Here is an 18,907-nt window from a genome sequence, read left to right as displayed (position 1 = left end):
AATTCTTATTTCTCCTTTTGACTTGAAAAGTTTAGGATTTTCATAAATCTTTACGTGTGTTCGGACTTTCTATAATATGTGCAACCTCTTAACACATAATAGAGTATTCTGTCAAACACTGAAATCGTTCATCGGATTCTCCTCGAGAATTCATGACGTTTCTTGTATGGCTTGCCAATGAATCATCATGCTTTCATGCAAATGATTCACTATTGGACAGGTGCATGATTATTCTAATGGTGGAAACATTAGTTACTAATAATTATGAGATCAACCGTTTATAGGTTCAATGAACGACCATGACTGCTAATGGCAATTCCATTTTCATCTACATGAATAACCTATGTGTATGTTGATATGATGTGTATCTCTTAATACTAATCCAATATCTCATGATGTAGTTGGATTCATCATGGTCCATTTTCATCCAGAATTGAAAACTCAAATGCTTCTTTATGAAAGAAGGTATTAGCTCGTCATTCTTCAATGAGTGATGAGTTGTAAACATTCAAAGGATGATAGCTCCAACTAAATTCCATGTCTTCACATGATAATTTCTACACTCCCACTTAATTCCACATGTTTCGAAATTGATTACTTAATCGAAAACATTTCAAAATTAGAATGTATGATGCTTTGCAAAGTTATTAAGATGAAGCCATATATGTTCCCATCATATCCTTTCAAAATTCCTGTTTCGAAGAGGTCTCATCTTAAACTTATGGAAAGAGATTTCAATCTCTAACTCGATCATGTCATAATGATTCGTAGCAATGTCATTGTTTAAATATAAGTAATATCTAATACACGTCCTTCAAAATATCCCTTTTAGAAGGAGGTTTAACCAATTCATTTTCATAATGAGGTTAAGTAATGACATCTGCGTGGTTTAAAACTTTGGCTATTGAAGATATCGGTATATCAATCCTTGCAACCTCTAGTCATAAATATCGCTTATTACTAGGATGTTACATTGATTCATTTAGGCTCTTAAGTAAATATCAAGGTTGAAACTATTGGTCAAAATTTTCATAAACTAGTCAAAACTCTTGTTAAGACTTTACATTAGTCATTTTTCTTCCAAAACTTTCTTTTGGTCTCCTCGTGTAGTTATCTTGAGAACATACTCTTATGATTACTTCACTTGGTCTCTACAGTCATATAGAACTTACTTGAGACCATAGATCTCATCTATTGGGTATACTATGTGAATAGATATACCCGTCATTCAAACCATTCTACCTTGCGTAGATCTCATTTACACAAGTACACAATATATCTTGCCTCGTGTGTTGTGTCCTCATTTTTCTCCCACTCTATCTTTAGAATAAATACACTAGAGATTCAAAGATAGCATATGAGACAGAAATAATGAATTTGAAGTCTAAGGAGAACTATCTCATAGGTTGACTAATAGTTTTAGATTTCGTAAGTGTACTTGGTGATTGACATTCTTTTGATAGAGTTCATAGACTCAAGATCACTTTATAAATGATCATACACAAGCCTTAAGCATGTGGACATATAATGAAACCCGTCATTATATTTGTCTATTAGATCACTTTAAGTTATATGTTTCTAAGAGTAAGCATTTAAACACGAATTTTAGAACAAAGGATAAAATGATAAAATGGGTGACTTGGGTTGCAAACCAAGTCACCATTATCCAAAATACAACCAATTATCCAAAATACCTTTCCATGTCAAACACGGAAACTTAAGGTTCTAAAAATCCAAAACATAATTTAAATAAGACAATGAAAAGCGAAGCTCCATGAAAGCTATTCCTAGCTCCTTGATGGTTTCTTAAGCTTGCTTTTCTTTTCCTTTGTCTTTGCTTGGTGGAGGCCCTATTTACAATAGAGAGGGAGATACATTATCACAACTTTGTATCACAATACCATAGTTGAATTAGAAACATAAAAGAAAGGATAGTCATTTACCTACTGGAGTAATCTTTCCAGCCTTAATATCACCAAGGTATTTGGAACAATTTCTTTTCCAATGTCCCATACCATTACAATAATGGCATTTATCAAGAGGACCCTTCTTGATTTTCGAAGTGCTAGCTTCACAAGTCCTAGCTTTGGTGAAAGTGGGAGCTTGCTTCTTACCCTTCCTCCCATTCTTCTTGAACTTCCCCTTACTCTTAGTGCTTATGTTAAGCACATCCTTTGGAGGATTAACATTTAACCCCATGTCCCTCTCGGCTTGCACAAGTAACTTGTGGAATTCTTCAAGAGACACATCCTTGTCTTGCATGTTAAAATTCACCCGGAATTGAACATATGCTTTGACTTTGGACAAGAAGTGTAGAATCCTATCTACAATGAGTTCTTTGGGGATTTCAACTTTTTGAATCTTCAAGGTCTCAACTAGCTCCATAAGTTTGAGCACATGAGGGCTAACCTTTTGGCCCTCTTTGAAGTCGAGATCAAAGAATGCCGCGGCCGCCTCATATTGGACGATCCGCGGAGTTTGTGAAAACATTGTCACAAGCTTGGAGTAAATCTCATTAGCGTTGCCCATTTTAAAGGCTCTCCTTTGGAGATCCGCCTCCATCGCAAATATCAAGACATTTTTCATTGCGGCGGACTCCTTTTGGTAAGCCTCATATGCTTCCCTAGTGGCGGCGGTCGACCTAGTAGTAGGTTCGGGTGGAGAGGCCTCGGTAAGGTAACGAAGCTTGTCATCACCTTGGGCGGCTAATTTGAGTTGGGCATACCAATCGGAGAAACTTGACCCATTCTTTTCAAGTTTACATCGATCCATGAAGGATCGGAGCCATGATGAATTAGCGAGAGGCGTGGCAATAGGGGTTGGTGTTGCCATTTGTTATGAGAAAAAGAAGTGGTCTACAAAACAAAATAGAAGGAGTAAAACAAATGTCGTTTTAATAATAATACTCGTAAAAATTTATAATTTAAACAAGTTTTCTGCATTTTTCTAGTGACCTCTACCCAACTAGACAAATGATTCCAAGACCCAAATTCATATCGACTTAGGCACGGTAGGGCCGATTCATCCTTTATCAATATAACTTGGTGGATTAACGTTTAATCGATTCTACTTTTAGAACTCTTGGTCGATAAAATTACTCTAATGTTTATCTATAGCCCGGAACACATGCGACTACGGTCACGAATACTTCCGTTGAGCTCAATCCAAATTTGGAATAAATGTGTCCATGATCCAAATCCACATCAACTCGGGCACGGTAGGGCCGATTCATCCCTTATCAACATGAATTCAGTGGATAGACATTTATCACCCACTTCCCCTACGTAACAAGTTTTGTACCCCGGTAGGGCCGAGTGCACTCCCTCGCGAAGTAGGTTTTCATGGTTTCTACTATTTGGTAAGGCTATGACTCAATTGATTATTTTAGCGAGAGGTCATGTCAATTTATTATCTATCACGTTTTAAGTGAACTAAAGCGGTGAACTACGATAATTCTAATTGACACGGTCGATAAACTCGATGAAGATGAAGATGCATGTTTTAGTTATGGCGATTTAGCGATGCATGTGACATATAAATAAAATGCACAACATAAAAATAAATCCTAGTATGGCCTTCCTAAAATAGAAAAACTATTAAATATTACATATTCGGAAACCAACTCCATTGGTCCCTTGAACTTCGGTTGTGGCACGCATCTCGAGGTAACACCGTCTTTATGTATCGCCATCTTGAAGAAATCCGTCTTTGGGAACTCCGAAATGAATAAAATTACATAATAAATTACATAATTTCCTATTATACATTTGTAACTAAAATAAAATAAATCTATTAAATTACAAAACGGTGATACGAGATCACAATAAAATTACAACCGAATCGATATTCCCATACATTTCGGGAAATACCAATTAAAAACTAAGGCCATACTAAGTAAAAATTACATAATTCAAAAATTAAATAAATTAAAATTATGACAATCATAAATAAAATGCAGCATTATCATATGTATGAACATGCCCAATTTTATGCTAAATCGCCTTTAATTAGCCAATATCGTATATTACTCGGTTTTTACGGATTTGCGTGATTTCAACATTTTATAATCACGAAATTACATAAATTCATATTTATGCATAAGTTAATTACCCTAACCTCTTAGGACTCAAAAATTAGTCTTCACTAATTGTTTGACCATAATTAACTCATATTTCTAAAATTTGTTCATTAATGGACTTAAAATTATAAAAATAAGCTATAAACTTCAAATAAATCACAAAAATTTCAAATAAATTTGAAATTTGAAATTTAAACTCATAAATATTCTGGAAAAAATACCATGACACTCATAATGTTAAAAAACTTAGGTTAAAAATTTCGAATTTTATCCGAAAAACAATGTTGCGGTTTATCGGTTTTAACTAAAATAATCATAAAAACATGTGAAAAATTATATACATCAACTTTTCAATTTTAGATCTGAAAAATATAATAAAATGCAACATATAATGTTTTTCCTTAGTCATAAAGTATGTTTTATCAATATTTCACTAATAAAGTCACTATTCATGCTATTTTTCTTCAAAAATCCATAAATCATGCAAAAAGACTTCACTATAGCCTATTATTTTACACACATCTTGTAAAATTGCATGTGACAACATACTAAATTTCTATGACCAGATTCGAAATTTATCTCATATTAACCTATTTTTCACCTAAATCCGAATTTAATAATGAAAAATCCATTTTTCGAGCATAAAAGTCCAAAAATTATGAAAATTTACAGGTTATCCCAAAATAATATATGTGACAACATATCCAAAAATCACTGGAAAATTCGAAGTTTAGCTAATTTTAGTCCGAAAATGACATTTTTACTCATAAAATCATATTTTAATGCCATTATTGTATAATATGAACAATAAAAATCCGTAAATTAACCAAAATATCCTAAAAATATTTTAGGACCAGAAATTTTAACATGCATAAATTAATTTTGTGATATATCATAATAACACAAATTATACAAGTTTTATATGTTAATCTTTATAACTCGGAAAAACTTTTAACCGATTTGCATGCAAACAACCATGGCTCTTGATACCGATTGAAGGAAAAGTAGATCTATATACTTAACATACTCATATATGTTTTATTTTAATTTGTCATAAAATTAATTAAATGATCTTATGCATGCAAACTATAAACAAAATAAGAGAAGAATCTTCCATCCTTACATTGGATTTTCGGTTTTAGGGCACAAGAGAGATCTCCTTCTCTCTTGTTCTTGAGCTTTCCTTTTGGATGAACAAAGACCCAAGTGTAGGATCTCTCCCAAGGATTTATACCCAAAGCTCACTCTTAATTAAAATTAATATTATAAATACTAGTACAATATTAATTTTTGTAGAAAAATTGACCCAAAATAATTTGGTTTTTGACTCCTAAAACCGGGTAGGAGAAAGAAAAGAGGAAGGTGAAATATTTTTATCTCTCTAAAAATATTTTGGTGAATGAATGAATAATTTTGAACAACAATTACATTATTGTGTATATGGGTAAAAAGATGAGAAAAACCCATGGTTTTTCTTCTCTTAAAAATCGGGTGGATGGGGAAGGGAAAGGAGCCAATGCATGCTTGATTTGTTCTTCACAATGAGCAATAGGTATGCATGGCTAGACAATTAGGGCAATCATCATGTTCTCCACTAATTTAAACAACACAATATTAGCGTAATTCTTCCCTTAATTTCGGCACACATAGGTAATATGGACTCCATATTATCTTTGTCAAAATATCAATTTGTCTTATGTCACATGTCATATGTAACTTAAATTTGTTATGTATTTTTAACATATTAAAAATCAACGTATTAAAAATACGTCATATATAAAAATCGACTTTAGTAATTCATAATTACTTGTACCAAAATATTTTACCAATTATAAATCACAACAAATTGTATTTATAATAATTCATTCAATTTTAATTGTTTCGTTAAACAATAATTTCATTTGAGTAATAATACAATTCGATTACTCAGACCGTATCTCATTTAATCAAATTCCAATGTGATACGTAAATTTTACTTCCAAAATCGTCCGTCAATTTTCAAGAAATTTAATTAACTCGTAACGTTATACGATTAATTAAATGATCAATTAAGAGTGTTGCCCTATAGGTATGACCTAGGGGATCAACTGATCACCACCGTCGCACGACAGTAATGTCAAACTCTAGTCAGCCAATCATTACCGATATATGTTGATCAGTTGACAGTAAAAATTACTTCTCAATTGTATTCTTTATAATGAGACTTAAACATGTGATCATCATGATCAACAGTCGTGATCGCATTATTGTCGGAGGACACATATTCCAACAGTTTTGATAATTGGTGTTGGAGGATTGTGGAGGATACTTGGTTGTTGTATTGGAGACGGAAGGCGGTTAGGAGACCGTATTCCACTTGAGTCACCTCTTGGAGCTTTCAACTCCAAGGGGGATGTGCACATTTAGTACTTGAGTTTTGGAGGGACTCGTGTATTTGAGACACGATATTTGGCAGGGGGCTCGAGTCGCTCTCAGGCCCGGCACCACGGACGTGTTCCGAGGACCTAGTGGTGGTATGTGGTGTCGTGGGCGTGTCCCTGGCATCGGTGATGCAGAGGTGAGAATTTGGGGGATGATCTTGTGCATTTCATACATATGTTGGAATCATGGTTGGTTATCTTGGCATTCATCACATGATCATTTAGTCCTTCTTAGTAACATTCATTGAGTATTTGTATTATTGAGCTAACACTTAGGTTTTTAAAATGTCTCTGGTGATTTCCACCCACATGGGGAGCAGTGTCTGACAAGTAGTGTTTTACCAAGATTTTACACGGATGCATTGTCTTGCCAAGGGAGTGTTTGGCAAGGTGATCTAACTCAGTAAATAATGCCTGACTAGTATAGTAAATAAGTAAAGAGTAAACAATTGAAAATAACACAAAGATTTGTACATGGAAAACCCTGGGGATAAGGGAAAAAATCACGGGCACCAAGGTAGGAGGGATTTTACTATGATTGATGTAGGTAGGCGAGATACAAATCTGTCAGGCTACTTGTAGTATGAGCGTATGATTAATTGAATAAAAATGTATGTTAGAGTGAGAGTGAGTAAGTAAATAAATGATGCCCTTGATTGTTCTTTCCTTTTGCTATTTATAGTAGGCTTCAATGATCTTCAACGTTCAATATAGCCGTTCCTGGTTAATAGGCCTTGTGCCCTATTAATCCGGAAGTGGGTATTGACCTTGTAACTGCTTCTTCGCACGTCTTGCTTGGTTGACTGTATCTTCCTCTTTTATGGGCTGGTAAAGTAGTTCTTCCATGAAAGTAGGAATCGTCTTCTTGTACCCTGACCATTGCTTGATGCATATAAACGGTATTTGACCATACTAAATATGTATCTTTTCTGGGCAGGCAAGATGCGGAACCCTGACCTTCTCTTCCCTCATGACTGGGGTCAGCATGTGTGATATGTATTTGATTCTGAGTTGCCCTTGTCTAGCCTAGCCTGATGGTTGTTGCCTGACATTTGTCTGACCAGGTAGGATAAATCTTGGCTCAACAGGTAGTATGCATATACGCGATTTGAGGCCTTCGGGGAGCAGTCTCGCTTTTAGATTGTCGACACCTTAGTTTATCGAGTTTTTTACTCTATGAGTCCTTTTTATTCTTATGGTTGTATTATTTGGGAGAGCCTTGTACCTCCCTTAAACTTGTAGCATTCGTTATCTTTGACTTAGCCACTTATTAATGTCATGTTGTCGTTAAATAGTTATTACTTTAAAGTACTCTAGTTCGTTTGTTCGCACTACAAACTTGGGAAATCAAGTCTTGTGACTCTCTCATGCGTTAGGGTTGCCTTGAGGAAGGATCCTGACTTAAGGGGGTGTTACAGAAAGTATGTAAAAGTATACGGAATTTGTAACACCCCAACTATCCGGCCAAGATAATTGGGGCGTTACCGTCTCGGTTTCCCGAGATAGTGAAATCAGAGATACAATCTGAGAACAATTTTATAAATAGAATGTTTAATGGTTTACAATGAATAAATGAATAATGAAAGATTACAAGTCATGACTCCTAAACTAATCTAATCAAACATGCCCGACTCGGAGATTATCAAGCCTCGTCCCTTCTCCCGTGTGCTACCAAAGCTAACTTGTAAACAACTACTCCCCATATGATCGGAAATATCATTTGGATCAACATAGGCCACCCCGAAAATAGGTGACATTTACACGGACACAACAAACATCAGTTTCAATGATAAATGCAAGACATGACATAATGAAGGACTATGTAACGTGCTGATCATAGAATGAGCCTTGAATAGATCAACATCTTACCGGTACCTGGACATGCCCAGACATACCCATAACCATCATACCGGTACCGGGACACGCTCAGACATACCGACCATCACACCAGGTACCGGGACACGCCCAGACGTACCGGGTCCGGAAGCCAACCGGATCCCCTGCCAGACGTCATGTCTCAACCACACGCGTCCCTCCGTACTCTAGTCATTAATGTGTACATTCCCCTTGAAGTGGGAAACTCCAAGGGGCGACCCGAGCATAAGAAGGTTTCCCAACCGTCTTACAACTCCTCAACAATCAAGTACCACCATCAAAGATCCCAACACAACCCATTCACAACTATACATAGAAAATGGAAGAACCACATTAAGCATATGACCAATTCATGAATTCTATCCCACATGTTATGAACAATAACCCTTATAATACCCACATGATATACCAACCAATTCATGAATGCATGTGACAAGGAAGACACATAAACATGCTTATACAACATTGAAACCGAGTAGGACAACCTACCTTTAAGCATAATACTCAAGCTAATCGAAATCACCAAGTATCCATCTCATAAAACCGTCTCATCCTATATAAATCATGTAATAACTATCACAATTCACTCTATACTAGATTATAATATAAAATCCCTCATTATTAATCACTAATTACTCATTTTATATAATTAATTACTAATTAATCTCTCTTAATAAACCCTAACTCGAATTTACTCATAAGACAAAGAGAAAAGGGTGAGATTTCTACTTATAAAGGTAGATCGGGGTATAGGAGACATGTTCCACCTTAATCCAAGCTTGAAGGTTGAGGTAAAGGCATTTGAAAGCATTTTAGAGAGAGGGGAGAAAGTTTGGAGAGATAAGGAGGAAGGTGGAAATGATTATAGGGTTAGGGGGAAAGGGTATTAAATCCCGTGTTCTGAAAACAGTGGCACTCGACTGAGTGCCGAGTCCACTCGGTTTAGTGAACTCACTCGGCCGAGTAGAACTCCACTCGGTCGAGTGGACGCACTCGGTCGAGTGTTCCTTTCACTCGACCGAGTAAACCCACTCGATCCGCTGCAACACCACACGGTCTAGGCTCAGGTCAAGTGTAAGGCCGTCTTTTCCTTCCTCTCAAGCCTTCCAAGGTCTAATTACGGGTTCCACAACTGCCGGGTATTACAATCTTCCCCCCTTAAAATGAACTTCGTCCCCGAAGTTCGCCACTCACTCTCTTCCCAAATATTCCTCGGTCTACTCTCGGGCATCTTTCTCGGTTCTCGTGTTTTCTCTTGCCATCATCACTCTTATTGTTACGCACGTGTATCCTATCTCTTCTAAGTTTCTTGTTCGCTCTCATTACTTTCCCACATATTACGCTCTTTCTTTTTAAATTTATCCGAGTTCTTACATTCACTCCCCCTAAAAGGGAATTTCGTCCCGAAGTTCGCTATGAGTCTTACAAGCCGCTCTCCCGGTAACCTAACATTATTAGCACAAGCTGTGTATGATCACCATATGTATATATGTATGTATTGCATGCATAATCGATTTATAGTTTTTCCGAGTTATTAGTAACTTAATTAAAACTAAAAATTTGTGATTAATTAGATTAAGTCACGAAATCATGATGCAATTGTTAGGTTCATATAACTATTATTAGACTCTTCTAATGTTGAACTAATTAACATATTAATATGAGTTCATTAGAACTAGTGCATGCATATCTAAATAAGTGATTAAATGAAAAAACAATGTTCCTTACATTGTTATATGGCTCGAAAATTTGGGCACAAATAAAGTCACCTTCCTTATTTGTTCTTGAGCTTAAATGTAATGGATGATCTTTCAAAATCCCAATGTAGAGATCCTCCTTTCATCGCACCCAAGACAAATCCCTTAAACTAATATATTAATTAACTAGATTAATACACTAGTATCCTTAAAATGATTCTAATAATATTCTTATTACTACACTAGTAATCTTATATTATTATTAAAATTTAGGATGAACAATCTTTTGATTTTATAAAACTAGTTTAGAGAGAAGTGGGAGAGAAGGAGGTAAGAATGCATGTAAATGAAGTGAATATGGAGAAGTGTAAAATGAGAACAAAAATCTCACAATTAAAAGAAGGGAGTGCTGGGTAGGGGGAAGGCTAAATGCCAAACCTTGGCATCTCCTTTTGCTTTTACATTTCTCTATATTGTAGGTGTGTAAGGCTAGATAGTGTAGGTGTGATTATTTAAATTTTATGACATAAAATAATATCATCCACACTCCACTACAACCTCAATTTCGGTCCATATGTATAAAATGGACTACCATTTTATTTTGTCAATTTGTCATTTGTCACACAATATGTCACATGTAGTATGTTACATGTTATTAATTAATTTAATGCATGTTTATAAAATAAATATCAGTTTATATATTAATTAAATTACATACAACAAATTGACTACTGATTCTGGATCACATAAATAAAATTGGTCATATAATTATAATTCACAATATATTGTAATTATAATTAACCATTCATTCTTATCTCAATTGTTTCGCAAACAATAATCAATTTTAGTAATAATATTTCAATTACTAAAATAAATCTTATTTAATCAAATTACAATAAGATATAAATATTCATTCACATAAATGAATTGTTCAATTTTAAGGAATTGATTAACTTGTATCGACATACAATTAATCAATTTGTCTATTAAGGGAATTGTCCAATAGGTGTGACCTTAAGGGATCAACTGATCACTACCGTCAAACGACAGTAATGTCAAACTCTAGTTAGCCAATCATTACTGATTAATGTTGATCAGTTGACTATATAAATGAATCATCCCTTATGTATTCTTAATTTGAGATTTAAACATGTGATCGCACTACTGTTGAGGACACATACTCCAACAATCTCTCACTTGTCCGAGACAAGTGTGCATCACCAATTCTCTTGTCGTATTATAATCTCCCACTCAATGCAAGGTGTCTCGCAGGTCGTACTTGCATTTGATCATATCTTGAGTGGTTTCCTCGATCTGGAGAGTAACTGTCTGACCGAAATTATCTACCGTAGATACCTTCCGAGCGTGGCCACACATTTTCAGTTCACTACTCATTGAGTGCCCTTGAGATTTCAAACAACCCTGACAAGGGGGTGGACAATTCCTATCGCACTATTCCCTTCGTATAGCCACAGTACATCATGACCCAAAATATACTCATTTGACTTCAGTTACGAAAGTCGTAGAGTATAAATCAAAGCCATTCAGAAATTTACGCCAGCTTGGGCGAATAGTCTCTAGTCAAAAGAATTGACTCATAAGAATACTATAGTAGCTCTTGCCACGACCAAGCTTTATGAATTACCAGAACTCTATAAGCGGTCACTGCCCGAAAGAGTGTCCCATACAGTCTGCCTATGTGATCGACTCGTCATCCTATATGACTCTATGGCACTTGAGCTTACCATCAATCGCATCACACTCTAGTCACTTTGAGACGTCACCTCCTTTAAGTAACTAGGGGCGAATACTATGTTAATCCAGTTCACTTTAATGGGGTTCAATATTGTCTCAACAAACCATTGGGATTTAACAAAGTAATAAATGAGTTTAAAGAAACTCAAACGATAAATGTGATTATCATATATGAATAGTCAATACACTATTACTACTTCATATCTTATAATCTACTGTCTACCTTTTACACTAGTTGAAATGCAATAAAAGCTTGGCAAGTGGATATACCATGTATCCAAACATTCCAACTTTATGAATTGCATTTTCCTTCTAATCAATGTTATTTCTAATAACATGAATTTCTCTAAGTATATGTCTAGTCTTCTTACTAGACTTGGGCTCTTTAGCTTGAAAGATGCTCTCACTGTTATCTTATAACTTGTGATAAAGTCATTGGTAGAGGGATTCACTCTTATTCCCTATGTTGACCATTTTATCACAATTTAATTAGATTCTGTTTGTAGAATTTGCAATGGTCGAAACTAAAACACTTCTCTAGTCTCTTACTCCTAAGTCAATAAAATCATCCTAGGATTTCGAAAAATCCTTATAGGTTTGGAAACTAGAGTTTGTGTAACCCTTAAACACACAACTTAGTATAAGAATGAATCCTCAATTCTTCTCAAGAATCTCAAGGATTTTATTTAAGGCTTTCACAAGACCATCATTCAAATTAACTTGTTATTGACTTATTATACTCTAAGCATATGATTCATCCCAGCATGTGGATGTAATGGCATAAATGAGCGTTCTAATGGCGGAACATTAGCAAACGATTTCATGTGATCAACAACTTAATAGGTTCAGTGAACTATTATGACTCTATCATAGCAATTCCACTTTCATCAATATGAATAACCTACTCAACCTTGTTGATGTAAAAGAGATATGAAGGATCTTATCATCATAAGACTCTCGACTCTATGCCAATATTCTCTCAAATTCAACACATAGATTCAGAAATCTATAATACATCGCACTCTTTCCTTGTCTCCCAATCACTCTTTCACAGAGGAGAGTATTAGTACATTATTCTTAATAAGTAATATGTTATCAACATATAAGACATGGAAAAATAATTCTTGCTCCCACTTAACTTCATGTGTAAACATGATTCTTCAACAATTTGAATGAAACCATTCTCAATTATCACATGAACGAAAAGTATAATCCTTTAATGCTTGCTTAAGACCATTCTAGGATCACTTAAGAAGGCTTTGCATAATTTGTTAGGATTCTTATATCTTTATCTAAGGTTTTGTGTTCCATACACATACTTTTCTAAATTCCCATTTTAGAAAAGCGAATTTTTAATATCATTTGCCATTTTTCATCAAAATGAAATGTGGCAATTCCCAACATGATATATCTTAATTAACATCTTTATGTCAATCTATGCACTTAGGTACTCTAAAGTTCTATTTACTTTAAAGAGACAATTGCCTTAAAGTAAATCTACTTTTGAGTAACACTTTTTGGATTGTAATGCTATGGCTTGTATGCAACAAAGTCGATTTGAGACAAGGTCATAAAACCATTATTTTCGAAAAGCAACAATTTAACAATAAGACACGTGAGGTATACTCCCACTCTATCTTAATAGATTATAGTTCCACTACTTTCAAAAAGTAACGCATTAACTATAAGATATGTTTGTAACGATCTACTCCCACTCTATCTCTTAGAAATACATCGTGAAGTAATACAAGTTTGTCTAGACTGACGTGTTATCACATAAAAAAGACCAACTCTTTTATGCCAGTTTGATTCATGTAATATGCGAATCTGATCCTTGTCACTTGTTAAATAGTCTTGCTATTTTAGGTATCTCCAGGTTGACCATCCGTTTTGGATCGCAAATTCCCAAAACTGAGTTCGATAACTCAAACCGACTCATGTTCATGTTATATACAAACTTGAAGTCTTAAGCCCTCCCATAACTCGTATGGAGTCTTATAAGTGGTGTAGCCAAATAACTCTTTTTGACCTTTTAATCATACATTCTTATATCAAATAAGATATGACATTAAGTTACAAAAGCATAAGTGAGAATTAAATTCATGACTTATGAACTAATTACAATGATCCCATCGTTGTAATTCTTTTATGATTAGATTAAGTCAACATAAATTATGTTTTGATATATAAAAGGTGTATAATGAAGAATTTTAGAACATAAAATTTCTATAAACCTAGTGACTTGGGTTGCAAACCAAGCCACTAAAATTCAAATACAACTTATTGTTCTTGAAAATAAAAGAAAATAAACTAATTTCCATGTCTAACAAGGAAATTGAAAGAGTTCTAAAACAAGAAGTTCAAAATACAATAATGAAACGAAGACTATCATTATAAAGGCCAAGCTTCCATAGGTCCTCTACTATGGGTGGCTACTCTAGCTTCCCTTAAAGAGCCTCCTTAGGCTTTCTTGTCATTGCCTTTATCTTTACTCACATGCCCTATATCACATTTAAAGGGGGTGAGAATCTCAACTTGTATCTAAATACCAAAGTTGAGATTTTTTCAATAATATAATAGATTAGAGATTTTATTACCTACTGGAGTCACATGTCCAGCTTTAACATCTCCAATATACTTTGGGCAATTTCGTTTCCAATGTCCCATGCCACAACAATAGTGGCACTTATCTTTGGTGGATGCACCCTTTTCCGGCTTGGAAGAGTTATTCCCAATAACATTCCCTTTGCCCTTGTTAGGTTTCTTACCCTTACTAGTACTCCTCTTAAATTTCCCTTTGCTTTTGTTGTTAATAACAAGCACATCCTTGGTTGAACTAACATCAAGACCCATATTCCTCTGAGCTTACACAAGCAATTTGTGTAATTCATGGAAAGAAGTCTTCATGTTTTGCATAATGTAGTTTACCCTAAATTGCACATATGCCTTCACTTTGTTCAAGGAATGTATAACTCGGTCTATGACGAGTTGCTCGGGAATATTGACCCCTTGGATCTTAAGAGTCACAACAAGCTCAATCAATTTGAGCACATGAGGGCTAACCTTTTGGCCCTCTTTGATGTTGATCTCGAAAAATGTGGAGGCCGCCTCATATTGGATTATCCTAGGAGCTTGCGAAAACATGGTCACAAGCTTGGTGTAGATCTCATAGGCCGTGCTCATTTTAATAGCACTCCTTTGGAGATTGGGCTCCATAGATAAAAATCAAGACATTCTTGATAGCGGCCGACTCTTTTTGGTAGGTCTCATAGGCTTCCCTTGTGGCGGAGGTTGACCTAGTAGTAAGTGCGGTGGGAGCGGCTTTGGTAAGGTAACGAAGCTTGTCGTCACCTTCCGCCGCCAAACGGAGTTGCGCATCCCAATTGGCGAAGTTAGAACCATTCTTTTCAAGTTTGAATTGATCCATAAAGGATCGGAGCCAAGAAGCATTGGGGAGTGGTGGAGCGTTTGTGCTAGTTGATGCAGATGAAATTGGAGTCGTCATTGCAAACTAATCAAATTGACTTATAAATATTTAAAACAAGTTTATCGTCTTAAAACTTGTAAATATTTAAAACAAGTTTTAGCATTTATATAGTGACCTCTACTCAACTATTATAAATGATTCCGAGATCCAAATTCATATCAATTCGGGCACGGTAAGCCGATTCATCCCTTATCAATATAACTCGGTGGATTAACTCTTTAATCGATTCTACTTCTAGAACTCTCGGTCGGTAAAATTACTTTAATATTTATTTATCTTAAGCCCGGAACACATGCGACTACGGTCGCGAATACTTCCATTGAGCTCAATCCAAATTTCGATGTAATAACAATTTACTACCCACTTACCCAACGTAACAAGTTTAGTACCTCGGTGAGCCAAGGCTACTTCCTTATGAAATTGGGATTCATGGTTCTACTATTCGGTAAAGCTAATTCTCAATTATTATTTAGTGAGAGGTCTTGTCAATTTATTATATATCACGTTTTAAGTGAACTAAAGTGGTGAACTACGATAATAATAATTGACACGGCCGATGACTCGATATGAAATGCATGTGTTGTTATGGCGATTTGGCAATGCATGCAACATATTAAAATAAATGCAAAGCAATAATAATAAATTCCTAGCATGGCCTTCCTAAAATAGAAAATCAAATAATCTATTACATATTCGGAAACCAACTCCTTTGGTCCCTTGAATCTTCAAGTGGCACCCCTCCCATGAACACCGTCTTTGTCGGAACACCTTTCCGAATGACACCGTCTTAAAGGAGCTCCGGAATTACGAATAATGATAAAAATACATAGCTATTCCTATTATACATTTGTAAAATGATAAACTAGTAAAAATAAAAGTGATACGAGATCACATTAAATTACAACCGAATTAATATTCCCTTTCATTACGAGTAATATCGATTAAAACTAATGCCATACTAAGATAAAACTACATAATTCAAAATTATATAAATAAAAAGACATTTAACAATTGGAATATGCAGCATTATAATATGTGTCTATCATGGCAAATTATGTAGCAAATCGCCCTATTTAACTTACATCGTTTATATAACCCGGTTTTATGGAAATGCGTGATAATAAATTATTAAAATCACAAATCAATACTTAAATCAAATTTAAGATCAAGTTAATTATCCTAACACTCTTAGGCCTAAAAAATTAGTCATCACTCAAATTTTGACAATAATTCAACTTGATTTAATTTTATGCTCATATTTGACCATAAAATCATAACATTTATGAAACAAATCCAAATTAAATTACAATAATTTCAAAATTTGAATCTTAAATTTTTGAACATTCTAGAATACATTCATGACAGTCATAATGTCAAACATCATGGTTAAAATTTTCGAATTTATTTCGAGAAAATATAGTTGCAATTTATCGGTTTTATCAAATTAAACATCTAAATTATTCAAAAATTAATCTAATCAATTTTACAACTTTAGATATAACAAATGGGATATAAATAGAACCTAAAATAATTTTTTCATGCCATGTAATTCGTTTTAGCTATTTATGCTAAAATAGTCACTATTTATGTCATTTTTACAGTAAAAATTCATAAATCATGCTAAATGAATCAAGTTCATCTCAAATTTTACACGGTGAGTAAAACATGCATGTGACAAATATTAAAATTTCATGGCCTATTTCGAAGTTTAACTATATTTAACCATTTTACCTCCATTTAATTCATTTTTATCTCATAAAAATCATAAATCATGAAATATTAATCACATTAATACGAAATTTTACATACAATACATAAAATATTCATGTGAAGTCTTACCTAAAAATCATGGCCAGTAATGAAGTTTAACTATTTTTAGTAAATAAAAGTTCATTTTACTCATAAAAAAGTAATTATTTCACTAAAAATCATTAAAATGAGCAATAAATAACCATAAATTATAAAAATGACCTAAAAATATTTTAGGACCAGAATATATAACATGCATCATGATTTCGTGAATTAATCGAATTAATCGCAAATTTTTAGTTTTAATTAAGTTACTAATAACTCGAAAAAACTATAAATCGATTATGCATGAAACATCCTATGCTCTGATACCAATTGTTAGGTTCATATACCTATTATTAGACTCTTCTAATGATGAACTAATTAATATATTAATATGAGTTCATTAGATCTAGTGCATGCATAACTAAATAGGTGATTAAATGAAAAAACAATGTTCCTTACATTGTTATATGGCTCGAAAATTTGGGCACAAATAAAGTCACCTTCCTTATTTGTTCTTGAGCTTAAATGTAATGGATGATCTTTCAAAATCCCAATGTAGAGATCCTCCTTTGATCGCACCCAAGACAAATCCCTTAAACTAATATATTAATTAACTAGATTAATACACTAGTATCCTTAAAATGATTTTAATAATATTCTTATTACCACACTAGTAATCTTATATTATTATTAAAATTTAGGATGAACAATCTTTTGATTTTATAAAACTAGTTTAGAGAGAAGTGGGAGAGAAGGAGGTAAGAATGCATGTAAATGAACTGAATATGGAGAAGTGTAAAATGAGAACAAAAATCTCACAATTAAAAGAAGGGAGTGCCGGGTATGGGGAAGGCTAAATGCCAAACCTTGGCATCTCCTTTTGCTTTTACATTTCTCTATATTGTAGGTGTGTAAGGCTAGATAGTGTAGGTGTGATTATTTCAATTTTATTACATAAAATAATATCATCCGCACTCCACTACAACCTCCTTTTCAGTCCATATGTATAAAATGGACTACCATTTTATTTTGTCAATTTGTCATTTGTCACACAATATGTCAGATGTAGTATGTTTCATGTTATTAATTAATTTAATGCATACTTATCAAGTAAATATCATTTTATATAATAATTAAATTAAATACAACAAATTGACTAGTGATTCTTGATCACATAAATAAAATGAGTCATATAATTATAATTCACAACATATTGTAATTATAATTAACCATTCATTCATATCTCAATTGGTTCACAAACAATAATCAATTTTAGTAATAATATTTCAATTACTAAAATAAATCTTATTTAATCAAATTACAATAAGATATAAATATTCATTCACACAAATAAATTGTTCAATTTTAAGGAATTGATTAACTTGTATCCCCATAAGGGAATTGTCCTATAGGTGTGACCTTAAGGGATCAACTGATCACCACCGTCAAACGACGGTAATGTCAAACTCTAGTTAGCCAATCATTACTGATTAATGTTGATCAGTTGAGTATATAAATGAATCATCCCTTACGTATTCTTAATTTGAGATTTAAACATTTGATCACACGATTGTTGAGGACACATACTCCAACATGTATATGAGTACTCTTTATGACTAGACGCAACCACGTTACATTCAACATATCATTCATATATCGTATCGGACCGCCACAAAACGTACTAGTGTTACCAACTCGTCACGTGGTGTGTACTCACTACTATTATTTACTTTTTCACCATTATTACGGAATGTCTACATGTTTTCATGCACTTTATGCCATCATGTAATCATTTGTATTT

The sequence above is a fragment of the Silene latifolia genome, chromosome Y (assembly GCF_048544455.1).
Source record: "Silene latifolia isolate original U9 population chromosome Y, ASM4854445v1, whole genome shotgun sequence".
Classification (NCBI taxonomy): domain Eukaryota; kingdom Viridiplantae; phylum Streptophyta; class Magnoliopsida; order Caryophyllales; family Caryophyllaceae; genus Silene; species Silene latifolia.
This window is presented reverse-complemented; position numbering follows the sequence as displayed.